Source organism: Panthera leo, chromosome B1 (assembly GCF_018350215.1).
Source record: "Panthera leo isolate Ple1 chromosome B1, P.leo_Ple1_pat1.1, whole genome shotgun sequence".
Taxonomy (NCBI): Eukaryota; Metazoa; Chordata; class Mammalia; order Carnivora; family Felidae; genus Panthera; species Panthera leo.
In genome coordinates this window covers 117,757,511-117,781,475 of record NC_056682.1, presented here as the reverse complement: position 1 = coordinate 117,781,475, position 23,965 = coordinate 117,757,511, and the positions used below count along the sequence as shown (strand labels likewise).

The 23,965-nt window shown below is 37.2% G+C and overlaps 1 pseudogene; it reads left to right on the top strand.

The window, feature by feature from the left end:
* Nucleotides 1–17,037: 17,037 nt before the first annotated feature.
* Nucleotides 17,038–18,776, top strand: LOC122218450 (annotated as a pseudogene).
* Nucleotides 18,777–23,965: the final 5,189 nt, after the last annotated feature.

Genomic DNA, 23,965 nt, shown 5'->3' with positions numbered 1-23,965 from the left:
ATTGGCTTCTATCTGTCACATGTCCTATAATTCGCAATTCATATGTTTGCACGGCTGGCTCCATTGCTACAGTTCAAGTTCCTTAAAGGCAACGATTAAATCTAATTCCTTATACTGTACTCGAAGTCCATGTCAGTTCAGAAGACAGATGCTACACTCAAAGTGTGTAATTTGAGGAATGCCCAATAATGAGCCTTATTTTAAGGACTGTGGCAGGAACTTGGGGGGACCTATAATGGATACCTCAGAACTTGGAAGCTAACATAGAGGAAATCCATATCAAAGGATGAGGTGGGGGGGGGGGGTACCCAGATTGGGTGGAGAGGTTTTCCTGTGGCCCAAGAGCTGTGGCCTTTTCTGCAGGGATTCCACCAGCCGGAAGTAAACTCCATACGGAGAGAGCTAAGATAATAAATACGTCCTCTTCAGTGTCCTTCCTACCTGCTAGTGTCTCCCATATTCTGAACCTGATTCAGAAGCCAGGGGGAATTGCAGCCCATTGATGTAGTCCATATAGTTAGCTTTTGCAGGGGCTCGGAGCACACTAGAACAATAAAGAATAATATGTAGTGCAGGATTTAAAAAGGTTGACGAATCCTAATTGCTTAAAAAGTGTATGTTGAGTGCAAATTCATGTACCTTTGTACAACTGGTACAAAACGGACAGTAAAGAGTTAAACACGAATGCTCTGAAATAGCATTTCTGCCAGCTTTATACAGGATTATGTTGTGCAGCCACTTAGCTGCTTCAGCAGAGACATGCTTTAAAAGGAAAGAACAGGAAGCACTGGAGAGAAAGGTTTTGTCATATTTCCTGGGGGAGAAATGTATTCCTGGTGGTGTTACCCAGAAGGTGGTCCTTTCTGACAAAATGGTGATGTTTACGGAGGATAGATGCAAAAAATTAGGAAGGCCTGCATATAACCACAAATAAGCGAGCAGACGTAACAAGAGTGATGTCTAAATGAGAATGCCAACAGCACAGGGATAAAGAGAAGTGAGTTTTGGTGATAGGTGAAAAGAAGCAGCAGCCGGGTGACTGGAAAGAAAGGAGAAAATGGAGAAATAAAGTGAGATAATAAGGATTTACGGCAAGGAAAGCAGGCAGTGGTATCAGCAGGAAAATGAGGTATCTGCCGAAGGAATCTGTAAATCTCCCACAAAACTCATAACAACTGTGAGAGTCTTGGAATAGCATGTCTGCCAGCTTGGAAAGATTGTCCAAGAAATGACAGCCTGCTCAGCCAGCAGGATCTGCAAGGACAATGTAGGCTCTCAAGGAAGACAAGGAAATAAGACCAAAAGGAGAAAAGACCTGGACCCAGGCCATCCAAATATAAACTGACGCATTTTCAAGAATGAGTTACAGCTAGTTTTCATTGATTGTACGTGTACAAATCAATTCTTTGTTTAACTGGCTATCATTTTGACATTCTGTGTGCATGGAACTGGTTTCAAATAAATCACACAGTTGATTAAGGTTCTAATCATATGATGTCAAAATTTCCTAACCAGGTATTGTCTATGAAAGAAATAAATGACTTGATGCATTCTATGAGGCATGTGACGCAATGCTTATAAATGTGGACTTCACAGAAGGCAGATCTTGATGTCAGTTCTTCCTCTACCAACAAACAGTTAAGTTAACTTGGTTTCTTCAGTCTTAGTTTCTTCTTCTGTACAATGAGGATAGTAATAGATGCTCCCTCACAGGTTTCTTATGAAGATTAGAATAATTAAGGCATTTTGAACTATACATAGTTGATGCACGGTAAAGTAATGCCTGGAACATATGAGGTTGAAAGGAAACTTGTGAAAATTATTACATTGTGAAGACTGTAAAATATTACACAAGTTTAAGATACCATCATTATTACATTTGATTGTTTATGGTCTAGGGAAACTGCTCTAAAATAGATTTCGAAAGTAGCAATTCGTAGTACATCAAAATGCCACACCTATATTGCATTGTTAGATCATAATATAGCATTATGGTTATAATGATAGATTAACACAAAATGTTATTTTATGAATTAACTATATGTTAATCATCACAATGTCGTAAAGTGTCCAATTTTTTAAATCATATTTTTCTTGATTTTCAGGGTTTTAACAAATAAAGTGGAGAAGCATACCATATTTGTGTAATCTAAGTCTTAGTTTCAAGAGTTATTCCACTTTACAGGGGTGCTTGGGTGGCTCTGTCGGTTGAGTGTCTGACTTTGGCTCAGGTCATGATCTCACTACTCCTGGGTCCTGGCCCTACATTGGACTTTGCACTGACAGTGCAGAGCCTGCTTCAGACTCTCTCTGTCTCCGTCTCTCTCTGTCCCGACCCCACTCGCTGTCTCTCTGTCTCTGTCTCTCTCTCAAAATAAACATAAAAAAATTTTTTAAAAGAGTTATTCTACTTTACAAATAAAGCAAATATGTGTGTTTAACACATAGTGGGTGTTTCACATCGAAATTTTCTGATTAAATAGGTGAGCCTTGTTTTGATCAAAATTTTGATATAAGTCAGGAGTCAAACACATAAAATAAAATCTTAATGTTTAATCACTTTTAGCTAAGTGAAAGTCTTTATAAATATAACCAATGTATCCAGCTAAAAACTGAACAGGTTTTAATTAATGAGTTTGAGCCAAGGAAAACATTGTAGCACACTCCTTATTCCCTCACCACCCTTCCCAGCTACTTCCTCCAGCAAATGAAAATCGCAGGGAAGCCAAAGCCCGTTCTTGCAAGTAATATTTATCATTGTGGAATTTCTTTGCCATAACTGAAAAATTACGATTTTGGGGTTAAAACATTGGATTTTTCCATTCAGTTCTATTTTCTCTTGATCCATTGTAGGAAAACGTTAAGAAAATATAGTCTTTTTCGTTGTAAAAATCCCAAAGGAATGGATTGATTATGGTGTCTTTACCGGAATCATCGAGACCGTACCCAGAACAAGTGTACCCCCTTGGCCTTTTCTGAGTCCTTGCAACACGACAAACTGGTAAAACAAGAGACCTGAGGTCAGGTATATCAGCTATTTTAATCTAGAACTAAACTACCCTTTGTATCCAGAACATCTCTAAGGTTAAATTCAAAGTCTTTTTTTTTCTGTCCCAACATCCCTGAATAAAATGTCACACTACACTTTCCACCACTGATGGTGATTCACTAAAGCAGTAACAATACTTCTGAAATTGGGGGGAAGGAGGGAAGCCAAATGGACATGTGATTTTATCTTATTTTTTAGTGTTTATTTATTGAGAGAGAGAGAGAGAATGAGTGGGGAAGGGGCAAAGAGAGGGGGAGAGAGAATACCAAGCAGGCTCTGTGCTGGCAGCAGAGAGAGGCTCCATCTTGTGAACCACTGTGAGATCATAACCTGAGCCAAAATCAAGAGTCTGACGCTTAACTGACTGAGCCACCTAGGTGCCCCTGGATACGTGATTTTAAAAGATCCCCCAAATGATTGTGCTGAGTGTCCTAGGACAGTGGACCTTCTTCCTATTGTCTCCCTATCATCAATCTCTGGATGGAAACAAGGATCTCAGTGATGTTCAGTGAGAACTAGTTCTTATGAAAAGTTGTAAAAAGAGAAAATGGCATTTAATCTTCGTTACCTAAAATTTGCTGAGCACTTACTGTGTTAGATATTTTTGAATGCTTTACATGTATGGCTTTATTTGAAGCTCATAGACATTTCTAACCTTATAGGGTGAAGTGCCTAGGCACAAAAAGGATGAAAACCTTGACCAGGATCATAATGCAAGTTAATAAGTGATACACCCAAGATTTACACCTGAGCTGTCTGGCTCCAGATTTCACACTCTAAATCATAATCCTATGTTGCACAGAAAATGTATTCCAGCTAAAATATAGATTTTTTTTATTTTTTATTAAACTGTATTTTCTTGCATTAAATTTTATGAAATTTTATTTTTTTAAACCTAAAGTACATCATTCTGTTACTTTACATCACCATGTTCTTGCTTATGCTGCAAGTCTGCCCCTCCCTTTTCTTTCTTTGACTGCTGTTCATCCTCTGAGACTCAGCTTGGTCACAGCCTCCTTTAAGACTTCCTTGGGACAAACCAAAGGCCTCTGCTCTGTGCTCTCAAGTAAACCATGCATAACGTTATCAGAATTCCTTATTCATTGCATCCCTAACAGTTCTCATGACTGCCTTGTGTCAGGCTCTGTTCTGGGTATGCGTTTCATTGAAATTGCTTGTTTTAAGAATATCTTTGATGGCAAGCCTCATTCAGTTTTACATCTCACAAGTCTGGTGAAATGGATGGCACATAGAGTGCTTAATATTTTTTTTATTATTTATTTTTTATTTAAAAATGTTTTTAAATCTTTATTTGAGAGAGAGAGAGAGAGAGAGAGAGAGAGAATGTGAGCAGGAGAGGGGCAGAGAGAGAGGGAGACACAGAATCTGAAGCAGGCTCTAGGCTCTGAACTGTTAGCACAAAGCCCGACACAGGGCTCAAACTCACCAAGTACAAGATCATGACCTGAGCCGAAGTGGGACGCTTAACTGACTGAGCCACCCAGATGCCCCAATATATTTTTTTAACCAAAATCATGATTAATATGCTGTAGTTAGTTACATCAATATCAATGATCCATAACAACAGATAAGGCCTATTGAAGACCAAGAAATTATAAGGAGAGATTCAAACAAAATTGTAAAGCTTCGCCATAACCAGCTTCCTGTAGTTTGTTCAATTAATATGTTCAACATTTTTAAGTACTTCTATGTGTCAAGCCCTATGTTAGGGACCGAAGAGAATATACATACCAAAAATGAGTAAGGTTTCTTGCCAGTTCGTTCACAAGAAGCATGTGGTTAGTGGAAGAGAGTAGAGTATGTACCAGGCCATTTGAAATGAATGTGGTAATGACTGCTTTAAAAAACTTAGAAGAAGAAAGCACTTTGGAGTGGAGTGATAGAGTGTTTCCAACAAGAGAAGGCATTCAAAGTGCAACTTGAATATATAGAATTCCAATTAGTAGCAAGAAGAGCCTAACCAGAAACATTGTAGAGAATAATATTGTGAGATATTAACTAAGATTTGCCGCTTGTAATGTATTTCCTTTTACTCTTTGATCCCTCTGGCATTAGAGGAGAGATAGGATATAGCTATATACAAAGAAATACCTTCTGATTTAAAAAAAAAAAACAACAAAAACAAAACTTTTACTTCTCAAAAGGCAAGGCTTTTTGCAGTGAAAGAAACTAAGCCCTGAACATTTTAAGGCATAAAGTTTATGCCATAAACAAGGAATAAAGAACCAGGCCTCCTGCTTCAGACTACATGAAGATTCCACAGAGTGAGGAAAATGGAAGATAACCCAAGAGGAAAGTAGAGCTCAGATTTTGTTAGCTTCCTGGAAAGGGCCCTGTACTCAGCCACTCCCCAACCCCCACAACTTTGGAAGGTAAAATTAAACACTTAGGACTTAGATACCAAAAACAAGATTGGCCGTAATCAAATCCAAGTATAGGAACAGTAACAGCCAGCCTTGATGAAGCACTTAACAAGGCCAGGCATTACTCTTACCAAATTTTGAATCACAATCAGATTAAAAGAGATACGCCATTATAGTATCACCATTTTATAGATGGCACACATAGGTCATAGAGAGTTTATGTTTTTTATCCAAGGTCATCTAATTAGAAATGGCAGAGTTGGTATTTGAATCTCAGGAGTATAATTCTAAATAGTGCTTATAATCATCGTGCTGTCTAGGAAGACACAGAACTACCCGAAATTTAGTGTCTAACACCAGCTAGGATTAGGGATGGACATGAAAACAACAAATTCAGTTATAGAAAAAGAAAGAAAGTTGCATTTTTTTTTGGAATGACTGAACTGTGAACATAATCGTCATAATAATGGCAACTTTTATGTGAACAATCTCTTGTAATCCCTCCCGTGGCTCATTGAGTGCAAGCATTATTACCAAGTTAAAGACGAACAAGTGGAAGATTATATATTTTAATTTGGCCACATTACCATGGTAAGTAGGTGGCCCAGCAGAGTTTGAACTCAGGCTATCTGACTCCCAGATCCATGTTCCCAATCATGATTATGCCATCCATTTATTCAGGACGTGGCCACTGTGATGTCCATGAACATGTACTGCTTACATCTCCTGCTATAGGGTACATAGTTGACTGATGGCCCCAACTATGTCCCTCTAGGTCTACTTAATGTTACATCTGCTACTTGTTCTCACCCAATTACTGAGCATGGCAATGCAACACGTGGGACCCTCCAATGTGGACTTTGGCTCGAGGACTACCATCGGCCTAAGCAAATCTTTATTAGAACTGCACTATGGGCTGAGATTCTTTCTACTTAATTCCCCTTCCTGCCTCTCTTCTACCACAGCTGTTAAACCTATATCATGATCTGAAGCTCGCCCTCACCTGCTGCTGCTCCTTTCCCCAATAAACCTCTTGCATCTTTAACCCTCTTTTGGCACCTGCTTCTCTGCAGATTCCAACTAATGCAAGTGGTGCTGAGAGTGGTCTGATAAAACAAGTGGTAAGATGAGGATTTACTTAATGGTTCATCTTAACCCTCAGTCTGATTGGAAGGTGGGTAACAGACAGTTCCTTGTATAAGGCCCAATTGCTAAAAATTTCAGTGGGTGATGATTTGTCTTTCAGGTATAATGGTTCAGAAATTCGAAAGATGGCACAGTTGTTTGGTTACTGCTAAACTGTATTGACATTGACACCCTACAAGTGGTGATGCATTAAGGACAATTAATAAGTAGTTAATAAATGTGAAAGCCAGAGGGACTCTTGGTAACCTACAAAAAGCTCTTGTCTCCTGGAATGGAAGAACAGAACAGCAAAGCAGCAGATCAAGATCTGATGGAGTCACAGAGTTCCAGAGACCATAGAATGCTCAGAAAAAGCAGATCTGTTGTGCCAAATTCAGGGTCCTAGTTGGGAAAACCAGGGATTTTGAAATATGGGATGAGAGCACACAGATGGATATTCTTGAGAATATTGGCTTTGCACTGACCCCTTGCAGAGTTTGCCTACAGCTTTCTCCCCATGTTAGAAGATGATGCAGAGGCCACTATTCTGCAAGATTAGCAGGTGTCTCCTAAAGACTTATGGTCGTCACCACCTCTCCTGGTTTTTGGGACCATGACTAAAGTTAAATCCCAGAATTGCCCACCAGAGTGCTCCTGGGCTTGATAAGGGAGGAAAAAGACCACATTCAAATGTACTTGTAAGAATTAGCTGGCACATACCAGGGAGAGCCTGGAAAGCAGCCCTGGGGGTGCATTTAGAAAGTGTTTAATCAAGAAGGTGAGAATATAAGACTGGATAAGGAAGAATTCATTGACTTGGGGGAAGGGAGGCTTTCTTCATACTTAACTTTCTCCAGATTTAGCATTCCAACAAGGTCCCTTAGGGCATGGGCAAATCTGCTGCTTGTGTGGTTTAGCCTAAGCAGATCTTTCTTGGAACTGTGTTGCAGGCCAACACATTCCACCCAGTTTTCAGTCCTATACTGTCTCACACAAGCCTCACACCCCTCTGTGTTCTGAAGGTTCTCCCGCCTTCTCCTGCTCCTCCTCATGAAAAGTATCTTGTACCTCTCTAATCCTGTTGTATTGTCTGCTCCTGGATAGATCTATGCTAATACAAAAAGGAAACGCACCCATAGATTTTATAGAATCAAACATAGAAAATAAAGTTGAAACTGAAATCTGGATCTGATCATGCACCTCAAAAGCCAGGCTGAGAAATTACGTCTTAATTCCCCAGTGAAGTGTCATAGTGAGAAAACTGGTGAAGATTTACAGTAAGCATTTAACATAAACAAATGTCAGTATGAGTATAATAATTTGGGAGTTAGGGTGAGAAAAGAAAAATTTGGGGGAAAAATCAAGGGAAATGTTTGATTAGAAATCAAACATTTGAAAATCATTTAATTTTTCTTTTTTTTTTTTTAATTTGAGGTAATAATGCTTGTAGGCTTTGTGTGAATGGGTGAGGTAATTATATTAAAATGCTTAATTAAGAAATGGCAAATAATAGATCAGTAGTTCCCCTTTTCACAATGCCTTGGAGTCATCCTAGAAACCCAAAGCCCTGGTTAGGAGGCCCTGTGGTATATACCATTAGCAGACCTCTGGTAAAATAGAGACTAAGAGATGGACAAGGGTCCATTTAAGAAAGTGTTACCTTATTAAATATGAAAGGTAACTACATTTACAGATTAATGTATTTCATTTGCAAATGAATCACCACACACGTTGACATCTGACAAAAAAAAATTAAGTTATAATTAATCAGGGTTTGCCACCAGATGAAAGAGTGCTTCCGGTGTTACAGGTGGGGGAGGGGAGGAGACCTCAACAGAGTAGGCTTCTGTCAAAGTTGCTAAAGATTGTTTAGTTTTCTTTTGTGTTGAGTACTTTCCACTTTTTGAAACATTTTCTTGCTTCAAAAATAAAAAGTAAGTTATAAGGATATCAACTATTCCTTTTAAAAAAGCAAAATGAACTAAAATAAATGTCGTGCTGATAATGCCAGCATCTAATATACATAAGACTTACTAAAATGTATGTTTGTTTGGAGTCTACTTTAGTTGTATACTTTTTGTCAGCTGGGAGCTTTTGAGAAATGTAATATTTCATGTAATTACATACGTTTGTGAGCTATTGGTGACATTCACGCTAAGGAGTTGCCTTTCTAGGAATGAATTGAGCACAGGATCCACTCAGTTGACTTTCTCACCCTAAAGAAGAGACATGCAAATAAGCGACTGAACATGAACATATGATAAATATTATACAACAATAAAAATAGCGGTAGTTACATTTGAACTATCCACTATCAAATGACATGAGAATCCTTTCTGTCAACTAATCAGTTAGACTTTGAAATATGTGAATTTATTAATTCTATCAATGTTGTAAACATAAGTGTCTTGCTTTTAGGATGAATGCCATCACTTTTTTTTTAAATCAGTGTTTATATATGAGTATGTATTCTACTAAAGACTCAAGAATAATAAATAATTTTTGAAATTCATAAATATGGATATAGACTCATTATTAAGCCTAACCATTTATTTTAAATAAGGTGCTCCAATTCGATTGAAAGCATTCATTGTCATAAATCAAAGAAAGCATAATTAAATTTCTTACAAGCATATTTAAATGTAATATTTCTTAGATTTTATAGCAGTATTCCTGGAGCAAACTTTTCATGTTGATATCTGTAATAAATATCTTTTTTTTTTTCAAAATAAATATCAATGTTTCAGCCCAAAAAAATTGTCTCTTACTATTCAAATATAGAGAGAACCCTAATTAATTCAGGATTTTACAAACTATTCTTTCTTAACATTACCTATTTTAGATGTTATATATTCATACATGTATATTTTAACCCCTGTACATGTTTATATCAACATAAAAGTCCAAATTATCTAAAGTTTGCAATCCTTTTCTTCTACTCCAAGTTGGAGTGCAAGAAGAAAAACACTTATATACATACAAGAACTAAATATAAGCTGTATAAAGCAAATGTATTTACTCACTGGAAGATTTTTGTTCATGTTGGATGTTCATGTTTCCTTCCATGTTAATGAATAATAAGAACTGACTGACTTGTATAACTAAAACCCAGCAATAGGCATAGCTGAATCTGTGTGTTTAGGAGGTCTTGTTAGATGTTTTTCTCTCTGTCTTACGTCTAGGCTTGAATCTGTTTAGCTTTATTTTCAGGGAGATTCCCACTCCTGGGAATGAGCAACATGGTAACCAGGAGCTCCAGTCATACCATATTGAATTTGGCAAGCTTAGCAGAAAAAAATGTGTCACCTTTTGCAGTGATTTCTGAATGGGGTTTGGAGAGAGAGAGAGGGAGAGGGAGAATATGCTGGTTTCGCTAGACATGTATGTTGTACCTATCGCTGAATCACCGGTCCATATATTTACTAATCAAGATGGGCTCATGTAATCCCTCCCTCACCGGCAAAGCTAGCGGTGTGAAATCAGTCTACCTGAACCACTGGGGCAGAGAGCAGAGGAGGCTCTCTCACATGTTGACAACAAAGAGAGTATGGATTTGAACACTTGGGAATACTGCCTGTTACTCTAACAAGATTACAGGCCCACTTACTGTGTATTTCTTCCTTCTCTAGCTACGAGATTGAAGTGCAGGCGATGATGAGAGTTTCTATTTCTCCATGTAGTAGTTATTGCATTTGCCTGCCCTGCATTTACTCCCCCATCTTGTGGTTTTGACTCCACTTTTCCTCTGACACTGATCCTCCTCTTTCAGTAAAGTTTAAAGTGATACATTTCCTAGATCCCTATATACCTAAGTGGGAACCAGAAGTCCTTTATGCAGGATTTACACTTTTCAACAAAGAACAAACACATTAAGCTGTCACTGCCATCCATGGTACAGCTTCTCTAAATGTGCCATCTTTGTTTTCATAGCAAAGTTGTTATAATCATTTAAGTGTTTATTACCTGTAGTTTTGTTATTCGATAAAATAATACCATACAATGGGAAATATGACTTTGCTTTTCCTAGGAAAAACAAATATGAATTTTCTCATGAGCATAAAGTAATTGAGTCCAAGATGAAAAACATTAAGTGTGCTGAAACTAGTCAACCTTTGTCTTCAATCATACTCATTGGACCAAATCTGGTGAGATATAGGTTTGCAGAAAATACAATTAAAGAATCTGTGTGAAATGCATGTTAGAGTTGGTGGCTAAAATCTGGCTTGTATTCTGAGATTTTGTGATCTTGTCTTACTTCTCTGAAACAAATCATCGCACATATAAACCTATAGCTAACTTCTACACAATCAATATTTGTACACATTTCTGTAAAGCAATGGGGTAACTCATGTGGACCCACAAACATAACGGTGTTGTGTGTGCCTGTGTGTTGTGTGTGTTTATGCATATACATGACTAATTAATAAAAACGGATCTTTCAAGTTAACCAAATAGAGTTATCACACAATTATAGAGAAATTAATTATCCTTTTAGGATTCCAGTGAAGATCTCAGTCTCTCTGCCTCCTCCCTCCTGCTGCTTCCTTGCCCATTAACCCTTCAATAAAACATAATGTAGTAGACCCTTATCATCATTTCCTCTTCTTTTCTCTCCTTTCTTCTCGCTTTCTCTTTCTTCTCTTTCCCCTTCTTCAGTCCTTCCTTGCTACTCTTCTTGCAGTTATTTTTTATTTTTATTTATTTTTTGAATGTTTGTTTATTTTTGAGAGAGAGAGCATGAGTGGGGGAGGAGCAGAGAGAGGGAGACACAGACTCTGAAGCAGGCTCCAGGCTCCAAGCTGTCAGCACAGAGCCCATCGTGGGGCTTGAACTCATGTACCTGAGCCGAAATTGGATGTGCAACCGACTGAGCCACCCAGGCATCCTGCGTATTTTTTTTCCCTTGTCCAATGTCAATTTTCCTTTTTGTTTATATAGTCATACTCTGATTTTCCCTGGAAACATACTATTCTTTTGTTCCCAGTAAATGTGGTTGGAAGAGGCTTATCTCTTCCTAAGCATAGGTTAAACACAACTTTCATATTGTGTTTGCATAAGATTAGCCAAAACTTCTCTGTTAACAGTGACTGGCTAAGCGTGGAGCACATGATCTAACTTAGGCCAACTGGACCTACCAAGAATTATTTCTGGGATTTTTGCTGGATTTGTCTGAAAAGAAAATTTTTCCCTGTACAAGAATTCTTAGCAATGGAAATATATGTTTAGAGGTGCTAGGGGGCAACTTAAACAGATGAGGCCTCAGAATACAGCTGACTAGGAACACTATGGAGACAGAATAAGATAAAATAGTGTGATCCTGGCTTTAGTCTGTTTAGGATCTTTCAATTTTTCTCGGCTAATGTATTCCCTTTTTTCTTATTTAAGCCATTGCAAGTAGTTACACCTTCTACTTTCTTTAAGGAGTAAGTAACTATGAAATAAAAGATTATGAACAGTGCCATTCTCAGAAACTGGGACTTCATTTACTCTTCTAAAAAATGCGAAGACTAATTATATTGACTCTATCCTCTGATATGGTGGTTCAAACTTGGCATCTCAAGAAAGGATGAGAAATTTGGGAATAAGGTTACGAAGACATGAATACATTAGTTTTGTTATATTAGCTGTTATTTATTTTTCTATACTTTTCCTACGCTAAATTGTAACTTGACTGTGAGCATAAAGCAAGGACTGACAGTTTACTTCCTCTTAATGCTTTAGGGCTTCTGGTGAAACGTCTTTTCAAACTGTAACCCATAATTTAAAAACATATTAACTCATTATTACTCACCAGTCTCTGAGTAAACCAGTAAGTAGTTTACAAATCACTTTTTACCTACTTTTCTTTTTAAAAGTAGATAAGACAGTCATCAACTATGTAAGTGTCAAAACGATAAAAAAAAAAAAAAAGGCTATTCAGTGATACTCCAATGGCACTGAATAGCTTCGCTGCCTTAAAGTTCACAAAGTAAGACATATTAACTTCATGTCATGAATAAAATGCAAATTTATCTTCCAATTACAATTGATATTCTAGAGTTTACTATTGGTGGCAGCTGTAGGGACAATTAGAGAATTCTAATTAAAGTTAGTTGAAGCGGATGAATCCTATACCAGATTCCTCCATCTGATGCAGTTTCTAACTTTTAAAAACAGAAAAGGATCGACAGTCACTTTAAATCTAAATCAGGAGCAGGTTTATTTACCTATTACACGCCACTTCCACTAATAACATAAGGAATGAATACATAGATTATGTAATGGAGGATATAAATGTACAACACTGGCAGCATGTGTGATGATTACCGACAAGAATTAATCAGCATTCCTCATGCCATACACAATGCAGTTAGAATAGAAACAGCAAATCTGTTCAAGTAATGCAAACAAGCTGCATAAAAGGCTAAACAAGTAAAAGTATATCATCAGCCATGACTCAAATTACATCTTTAAATTGTGTGCCAGCTTCCCTCAAATTGGCCATTGAAGAACCCGATCTCTGACAGACTTTACAAACTAGAAAGTACTACATTTTCTCAGGTCCACAATTTTGTTATAGTGTGGGAATACATTTAGTAATTCAGCGTGCAGATTCACCCTTACTTGATACAACAGCTAGGGTGCTGTGGATTTTTATGTGATGTTTTTCTCATTGATGAAATCGGTTGATAAACCTCAGAAGTTCTACATCCATGGTGACAATGTTGCCCAAGTTCCTGAAGCAAGTGTAGATTACAGTTGTATCACTAAATTATTTTCAACTCACTTTTTTTTTTATTCTTGACACTTCATAAGATCCTCCACATTCTCCATCAAACTGTGAAATCAGGCTCTTCAGATTTTGTTGCAGTCATTGCTGGTTTCCTTTCTTGTTCTGGATATATTGAGGTTCGTCAGGACTTTAATGGACTGAAATAATTAGCATTCGGTTCTTTCGGATTTGGATCTACTCACTGTTTAGTCCTCAGAATGTGGTAAGGATACAGTGGTGAACTTCTCATATGTAGAAATTTCTGTCAAATGGTAGGTTTGAAACGGAAACTCTGGTCTAAAGAGATTCTAGTACAAAATGCTTTCTCTTGCATACAAAATATAAAGAAACACTTCTCTCTTAACCACACTCTCTGTAATTCATTTAGGTTGTTAATGAAAATATGCATGACTAATTCTGTGAAGTATCAATGGTAAATAACAAAAACAATAAGTATGAAATTTCAACTCTAATATTGTTCTACTAATGAGCTAACTTCTTCCCTTGTGAAGGAAAGTTTAGGCAAATTAAAATCTTATTCCTATCTCTTGACTAGGAGTCAAACAACTTAATTCCAATTCTCAATTTGTAGTTTTAACGTCTATCCACTTTCTGTTCAAACATTTTGGTCCCTGAGATGTTAAATAAGAGATAATAATTTCATCTCCTTTAATGGAATTGCTAACAAAAATTTAAGAACAGAAAGATAAATTATGTGATACCAAGTACAGTAAAATTACGCTTATTTTTAATGGTACTAATCCTGGTCTTCATCAAACTCTGAACTTGATGTATTTCTATTTATGTTAAGAGAAAAGTCATGTGCAATCAATGCATTAGAATGTATGGATAAACATAAATAGTAAGTGCAAGCTTTTGTGTGCAATGGGCAATGGAAACAGGAAAAATTGAGGGGGATGGTCACCTGTGAATGAAGGGTAAGGATTGGGCTAACTAAAGGTTCAAAGAGTGGTGCCTGCGCAGTTCAGTTGGTTGAGCGTCTGACTCTTGATTTCAGCCCAGTTCATGATCCTGTGGTCCTGGGAGTGAGCTCCATGCACAGGATGGAGACTGCTTAAGATTCTCTCCCTCTGTCTTCCTTTGCCCCTCCCCTGTGCACTCTCTCTCTCTCAAATACATTTTTTGAAAAATAACCTCTAAAACAAATAAAGGTTAAAAGAATACAGGTTACTGGGATGGGGGAAATGGGAGAGTACACCTGCAGAATTTTCCTTGGGTTTCTATATCTTCTCTACCATGGTCAGTGTGGAAGATAGTCACTGATCCAATAATGATTACAATGAAAATGGAAGTATGACTGTGGTAGGTGAGTCCAAGATCTCAGTCCTTGTCCTTCCTCTCCCTTGTCTATCCACACTCACTCCTTTGATAAGCTCATCCAGGCTCATTATTTTTAAATAATTATTTTTGATGTTTCAATGTTATTTTGATGTTATTCACATCAAAACCATGGGCATTGGGGCTCCTGGGTGGATCAGTTGGTTGAGCCTCCGACTTCGGCTCAGGTCATGATCTCACGGTCCGTGAGTTCGAGCCCCGCGTCGGGCTCTATGCTGACAGTTCACAGCCTGGTGCCTGCTTCAGATTCTGTGTCTCCCTCTCTCTCTGCCCCTTCTCCGTTCATGCTCTGTCTCTCTCTGTCTCAAAAATAAATAAACATTAAAAAATTAAAATAAACCCTGGCATTATTAATTTTTGTCTTACATATGTAAAGCCCTGCCTTGTCTACAAATGCTATTTCCTATATTTCAAACTATATGCTGAGTTCAACCTCTTTTTACAACCTCCACTGCTAACATTCTAGTTTCACCATCTTCTTTCACTTAGGTCATGGAAATGTCTGCACCACAAACTGGTCTCCCTTCCTCCGTTTATGGCCTATGGCCTACTCTCAACACAGTAGCCAAAGCTGTCCTTTTATATTATACGTTGGATCATGTATCCCTCCCATCAAACACTCCAAAGATTTCCTTTCTGCTTCTGAGTAAAAGCCAAAGTTCTTAACATGATTCCATACAATCTCGTCACTCTTACTTCTCGAACCATAGTTCCTACTATTCTCTCTCTTACCCATTGCACTCAAGACACAATAGGTTTCTTGCTGGCCCTTGAAAACTCCAGTCCCACTCTTGCTACACGGTCTTTGTACTTCCCATTCTCTTTGCTGGGTTGGCTGTTTCTAAGATATCCATATGGGGTATTTATTTACTTGCCTCCTTCAAGTCTTACCTCAAATGTTGCCTTCTCAGTTCGACTTTCTGTGACTATCCATTTAAAATTCCAACTCGTCCTCTCACACATTCCTACTCTCATTCCCACTCCTTATTTGTACCCATGGTACATATTACCTTGTGGCATTGATACTTGTTTACTTCTTTGTTTTGACCTCTTTCTTTGCGCTAGAATATAAGTAAGTTCTATAGAGGAGAGGGTTTTTTTTTGTCTTATTTGCTTATGCATATATTGTAGTTGCTTGAATGAGTGAAGGGCACATAGTAAATGTATAATATCTATTTATTGGATGAATTAATTCATAAATAATTCCTGTGAAGAGATACAGGGTACTTTAAGGGCCTGTAACAGGTGAATTTGACAGAGTCACAAAAGTTAGAGAGAACTTCCTTTTAAAGAGTAAAGCTTTCGTGAAGTTCTGAAGAATGAAGAGCCATTATCCAGAGGAAGAAAGTGGGAAGGAAGATGGAAAACATTAAAAACAATGTTAACAAAATGTCCTGAGGTGGGAAGAGAAGTGTAAGTGTAATCCCCGTAAGTGTAAGGATTAGAAAAAAGTTGAAGCAGCTGGAACAGAAAGAGAAAAAAGGACGACATGATACGTGATGAGATTGCAGAGCCAGATCACAAGATCCTCACAGATGACATTTAGGTGTTTGTTCTACGAGCAATGGGAAACCACTGACAATAAGCATAGAATCACACGAACTCCGTGTGTGTGTGTGTGCATACTCAGGCTACTGCATAGAAAATGTACTGAAGACAGGCAAGAATGAATTGAAGGAGAATGTTGTGGTAGCTACTGAAGTACAGGCATACCTCATTTTCCTGCACTTGATTTACTGCGCTTGACCGATTTTTTTTTTTTTTGAGGGGGGGGTTACTGTTGTTGTTTTACAAATTGAAGTTTTATGGCAACACTGCATCAAAGCAAGACTCTTGGTGCCATTTTTCCAAAAGCATTTGCCCACTTCATGTTTCTGTGTCATATTTTGGTGATTCTCAGGATATTTCAAATTCATTATTATTAATTTGTTATGACGATCAGTGATCTTTGATGTTACTATTGTAATTGTTTTGGGTACCACAGGCCACACCCATATAAGACAGTGAACTAAACAGATGCATGTTGAGTGTGTTTTGACTGCTCCATTTACCCATCTTTCTACCTCTCCTTGGGCTCCCCTAGTCCCTGGGACACAACAATATTAAAATTACACCAATCAGGGGCGCCTGGGTGGCGCAGTCGGTTAAGCGTCCGACTTCAGCCAGGTCACGATCTCGCGGTCCGTGAGTTCGAGCCCTGCGTCAGGCTCTGGGCTGATGGCTCGGAGCCTGGAGCCTGTTTCCGATTCTGTGTCTCCCTCTCTCTCTACCCCTCCCCCATTCATGCTCTGTCTCTCTCTGTCCCAAAAATAAATAAAAAACGTTGAAAAAAAAAATTAAAAAAAATTACACCAATCAATAACCCTACTATGGCCTCTGAGTGTTCAACTGAAAGGAAGAGTCACACATCTCTCACTTTAAATAAAAAAAAAAACTAAAAATGATTAAGCTTAGTGAGAAAGGCCTGCCCTAAAGCTGAGGTAGGCTGAAAGCTAGGACTCTTGCACCAAAGAACCAAATAAATTAGTGAAGGAAAAGGAAATGTTCTCGAAGAAAATTAAAGATGCTGTTACAGTGAACACATGAATGATAAGAAAGTGAATCAGGCTTATTGTTGATATGGAAAAACGTTTGAGTGGTCTGGATAGAAGATCAAACTAGCTACAGCATTCTCTTAAGCCTAAACCTAATCCAGAGCAAGGGTCTCACTCTCTTCAATTCTACAAAGGCTGAGAGAAGTGAGGTAGCTGCAGAAGAGAAGTCAGAAGCTATCAGAGATTGGCTCATGAGGTCCAAGGAAAGAAGCCATCTCCGTAACATCAAAATGCAAGGTGAAGCAGCAAGTGCTGATGTGGAAGCCGCAGCAAGTGCTCCAGAAGATGTAGAGAACATTGTGAATGAAGGTGGTTACGCTACACAACAGATTTTCAAGGTAGATGAAACAGTCTTTTACTGGAAGAAGATACCATCTAGGACTTCAGTAGCTAGAGAGAAGTCAATACCTGGCTTCAAAGTTTCAAAGGACAGACTAACTCTCCTATTAGGGGCTAATGCAGCTGGTGACTACCCATTAAAGCCAGTGCTCATTTACCATCTCCCAAATCCTTGGCCCCTTAAAAATTATGCTAAATCTACTCCATCTGTGCTCTATAAATGAAACAACAAAGCCTGGATGACAGCATATCTGTTTACAACATAAGGTATTTTAAGCCTACGGTTAGGGGAAAAAAAAAAAGTTTCCTTTCAAAATAGTACTGCTTATTGACAATGCACCTGGTCACCCAAGGGCTCTGACAGAGATGTACAATGAGATTCGTGTTGTTTTCATGCCTGTTAACACAACATTCATTCCACAGACAAGCTATCAAGGAGTAATTTCAACTTTCAAGTCTTTTTATTGAAGAAATACAGTTTATAAGGGCATAGCTGCCACAGATAGTGATTCCTTTGGTGGAACTGGGCAAAGCAAATTGAAAATCTCTGGAATGCCATTCTGGATGCCATTAAGAACATCTGGGATTTATGGGAAGAAGTTAGATATTAATATGAATGGGAGTTTGGAAGAAGTTGATTCTAACCCCCATAGAAGACTTTGAGGGGTTCAAAACTTCAGCAGAGGAAATAACTGCAGATATGACAGAAATAGCAAGAGAATTGATATTAGAAGTAGAGTCTGAAGATGGGACTGAACTGCTGCAATCTCACGGTACAAATGGATGAAGAGTTGCTTTTTATGGATGAGCAAAGAAAGTGGTTTCTTGAGATAAAATCCATTCCTGGTGAAAATGCTGTGAAGATTGTTGAAATGACAACAAAGGATTTAGAATATTACATAAACTTAGCTGATAAAGCAGCAAGTGGGTTTGAAAGAACTGTTTCCAATTTTGAAAGAGGTCTACTGTAGTTACAATGTTTCAAACATCATCATTCATAAAAGGAGAATCAATCACTTGGCAAACTTCTTTGTTGTCTTAACGTAAGAAATTGCCACAGCCATCCCAACCCTTGGCAATCACCACCCTGATCAGTTAGCAGGCACCAACATCAAGGCAAGACCCTCCGGCCAGCAAAAAGATTACAACTCTCTGAAATCTCAGATGATGATTAGCATACTTTAGCAATAAAGTATTTTTTAATTAAGGAATGAACATTGTTTTTTTTTAAAGAAGGAATGCTGTCACACACTTAATAGACCACAGTACAGTATAAACATCTTTTAAATGCACTGAGACACCAAATTAGTTTGGCTCGCTGTATTGCAATATTTGCTTTATGGTGGTCTGGAACTAAACCCACGATATCTTCAAGGTATTCCTGCAATCCCCATGAGAAATTATTGCAACTTAGACTAGGAAGGTAGTATCTCTCAGGTCTTTTGAACTTTGTCTTTTTCTTTCCTGCAATTCCCATCTCTTTGGCTCACTACTTTACTCTCAGGTTTGATATCCCAGGAGTGCTCAAGCCTTGCCCTCTTCTTTCAACCGTGAAGAATGTGAAATTCAAGAGCTTCACTCTATCTCTTCTTGCCACTCCTTCACATGATGCCTGCTCCATTCACAACACTTTCCACTGTTTTTATTTATTTGTGTATTTATTTCAACCATTTGATTGAGTTCCATGGTGATGGTAAATGTGTCAGGAATCATGTTTTATTCATCTTGATATTCCCAGTAGCTGGCACATTGAAGATACACAATAAAACTTGTTGAATAATGAGGAATTAAATCAATTGCTGGTTTGCCAACACACACACACACACACACACACACACACAATATTCACAACGTTCTTCTTATTGCTGCTCGGTAGATATCACGAATTTGGGGGGGAATGCAGGCTTTTTCCATATGGTCAAAATATATAAGCTATGGATTAAGTCATCTATTAGTGGTTGGATGTGCACTTGACACTCAAATATACATACAGATAAATAACCGAATAGTATATAAATATACCTAAAATGTAAAAATTATATAAAGGGAAGTAATGTATTTGGGGAACAAATTGTATACATAATTTTGAGTACAGTCCCTTAAATAACTGAAAGTAGGACATAGTGAACTGAAGTAAAAGCACTTAAGACCAAAAGATTCCAGGTAGGTTCCCCACATTTTCTGATTCCCAGAGAACAGATTAAGTATTTTAAGATGCTGAGTCATCAAATTCAATTGCAATGGCACAACACTGACACTCTTAGCCATAAAACATGTTTAATGAGACCTACACTGATCCTTAACTACTTCAACTCTGCTGCCTGAAAAAACCACACACACATATGCACACACAGATTGATCTTTCTATATCCACCCACACACACATATTAATTCAACATTAATAAATAAAATTACAAATTATAAACATGTACCAATAAAAGTTATAAACAAAATCATAAGGCCATTCATGCAAACATGAGAAAAGTTCTTGAAGGATACAATGAATACGAATTTTCAGCTACCTGTCTTATGATGGTACCAAAAGTAAAAAAAGTATCATTTAACTGTGTTCTTTTCTAACTTCCCTTCCAAATTGTGCAGGTTTCCTGAAGCCATATAATTTAGATAGAAGATCACTTTTCAGAAAAGTCATAAGCAGGTCATAATTCAAACCAGGCAGTCAGATTCTCCTACCATCTAAATACTGGACAAGTCATGTAATTCAGTCTTGTATTAAAAATGCTTTACATGCAGGATTTATACAGGATAAGAATAGCTTTTAAAAGTACTGTTCTTGGAAAGAGATCTCTACACCGCTTCCAACTTGTGAAATTATAACACCTGGTACCAGAATGATTTTTGTCTTAAGTAACATATGATAAACAAAGCATTGACTTAGACTAAAGATAATTTGGTTGACATTTAATTTTATATAAGTACATTAAAAATAAGAAATATTGTTTTAAAAATTGGCCAAAATATGTGAATTGCAAAGGACACAAAGACAGATCTTAAGCCAAGATACTAGAAGATTAGAAATAAAATTGCCAAATAAGAATACATTTTTTTCATAACTACTCTACTTATGTAGGGCATGCAGATAAAACAAATTTGTGTTCAGCCTGTTTACCTTAAATAACAATTTTCACCATTAAAAAGAGACAGAATAAAGACAAGAGTAGAAATAAAATGGAGAATAGCTTCTGCATAAAACATGCAAATAAAGATAACTTTTACCAATAAACACTCTTTAAAAAAAATACATGATTTTGCAGAAACCATATGAAACTGTTATCTGGCTCAACGTCTAAATAAGGTATAGAACTCCTCCCCTCTCCCTTCATGGTTAATTCAAACTATTTTGGAGCATTATTCTCTTATCACTACAAATAAACCTTACTTGAAGATTTCAAGTAAGGAAAGTATTTTCTATGAAAACCCAGTTTTATATTTTTGCCCTATTGTTGCTTACTCCAAAATGTAATAAACAAGCACAACAACTCACCTGAAAATATTGCTGAGTATCCAGAAACTCTCGTAATTCAAGTTACCTAATTCTTCTTTCGCACACTATGCGATCTAATTCTGTTGCCAGGGCCAAGGTATTTTACATTTGCGGTATTATACTAAAAGAACACACCCTGAAATTTATAAAATCGACAAACATCTTCTAATGTGGTATTATTTTCTGTGGACATGGACTCTTTCAATTGTTTGAAGTTCGGTGTTTGCCATCATATTAAGGATTTCCAAGATATAAAATTGTGTTCTACATTTCTTGTAGTTTATGAGGCATCAAAAAAATTAGAGCTTTGTTCTGAGAAACAGTGAGGTAAGTAGGGGTTAAGCACATTCACCACCAAAACAATAAGCAGCGTGGGCAGACCATCATATTCCATAAAAAATTTTTTAAAAAGTACGACAATAAAAAATTTAATCTCAGAGTATTGCTGGGAATGGCTGAAGATAGAATTCCAGTGTTGCACATTTCTTCATGAACTTTAATGCTTTCAAGTATTACCACCAGGACTTTCCATTCATGGCACAAGGGATTCATGGGATGCTTTCTCCTGGCACACTTAGGATGGAGAAGGAAGGAGAAAAGTTTGGATACATTCATTTCTTCCTCTATTTAGGTGACCTTTTAAAGCTTTCAACAACAACAAAAAATATCCTCTAGAAATGTGAAAAGAACCATGTTCTTCTTTTTCCTTTTCTTTAACTCTCTGAGAAAGACAAAAATCTATGAGGAAAAACAAAATGAACAAAACTGCCGTATTTTATGAAAGATTTATATACAGTATTCATTCTGCTGACATAAGGGCAAGTGTAGAATTATACACTTGTTTTATCATAAACAAAATTAGATTATCAGGATCACATGTCCATGACTTAAATTCCCACAAATAAAAATTTGTTCATGGAAAAATAGAGATATTTTGAATACTAAAGTCCTTTATTCAACAACACAGAAATTTCACAAAAACAACTTTACTGGGCAAATCGAATGTGTTTTTTTTTTTTGTAGCTTTTTTTTTTTTTTTACAGTTTTGTACATGCCCCATAAGTAATTTTCTTTAATAAATACACTGTTTTCCAAAACTGCTTTTTTTTTTATAATTGCACAAGCATACATACACCTTACACAAATATCTATTAGAAAATTTAATAGATGACTGCACAGTTCAGAAGAGGGGAACACTGAAAGGAGTACATTTTGTGGCCCATGTTCCTGAAATCTCAGACTTCCTTGCCATTGTGAAAATGGAATCCCTCCGAACATAGTAGCTGTCTTTTATTCACTAGGAATACAGATCTCAGTGTGAAACTGCCAAATTTAATAAAAACAAAATGTGAAACATTTAGCTGTTACATGAGAACCAACTGTTTGATATCACTGTGAATCTAACCATGATCAAAGACCCACCACGGCTTTTTGCTGAACATATTTGACCCTGAATAGTGTGTTCATTTAACTGCTTTCCCTTGTTCATTATTTGATTACAGATACTATCGGCCTAAAGACTTTGTAAGCTTTAGTATTAATTGTACAACTTACATGCCAGGGGTTCTAAATGAAAGGAAGGGGATATTCCTTTCTGTAGTGATTGCTTAATAGGAATTCATAGGAAGCCCACCATGTCTTGTTCCCTGTGAATGTGTATAGAAGGAAGTTGGCTACTGGGGATTAAGCAACCACGAGATGCTCTTAAATACTCTTACACTGGAGGAAGACTATCACTGTTTTCTCTCCTAAAGATGGACACATTTCTGATTTGTAACTATGCCTCCACTTGGGAACAGACAGGCAAAATCCATCAGAAAGCCACTTTGGTCTGAAGGCCTGGAAAGAGGGAAGTTTGCATGATGATGCTCTTGGGATGTTTAGGGTGCCGAGTGACAGCTGACAAGGAAAACACTGTACTACGTACCAACATCCTACGTATTTTCCAGCTCTCCCCAAATGCTTATGGTATGTGCGTCTTCTTATCTCCTTACTTCGTAGGGAAGGTAAGACATCTGTGTATGTAGATCTCTCTTACAAAATTTTAATTGGACTTATCCGATATGCAATTTTTAAGTTGTATAGTCCGCCATGATCTATATTCTGATTGCCATGTTCTGAATTTTCTTGGTACTGAATATGAAGCATACAGCAAGGAATTTTCAAAAGTTACATGTCATTGGGTATTTTAGAATCATGAAAAATGTAAACCTTTAAATAGTTCCCTTAGGGTTATAATGACATCCTTTACAAGTTCTCAGTATATGGACTTACAGGGAAGAGAACCAGAGGGAGGCTGGAAGAGTAACATCTTTCTTCGACATCACCAACGAGAACGTTTATGCACCCTACATTATATAAATAGAGTTTTACCAAAATCATAAAAAAATGGGTGACGTAAAAGAACAATATCGAGAACAAAAACATGTAAGAGAATTAAAGAAAAGCTGCACTTCTCCATTTCCATAATCAACATTTTTTCATTAAAAAATTGATTTGACATGTAAAACACCACATTTTACAATATACAGATTCATTAGTTCTTTAAGAAAACAAACAAAAACACATCGAGACATGCAATACTAGCATGTATTTTAGACTCTCAGTACATTGCTGTGCGATCTTTATCCGTTATTGTATGCCTGATACAGCCCGAACGGACATTTGCTTCAATCCTATAGTAATAATCGTCGTTTTCCAAATAGCAAGGCAAACTTACCATTCAAGTGTGGAAGTAAGTTTTCACTTACTTGTAATTATTTAGCAAATTGGTTTAAAAGTAAGTAAAATCAAATAAAAGTGGACAAGAAAGAACTCCTATAGTTCTCATTGGTCCCACAGCAGAAACAGAAATTCTAA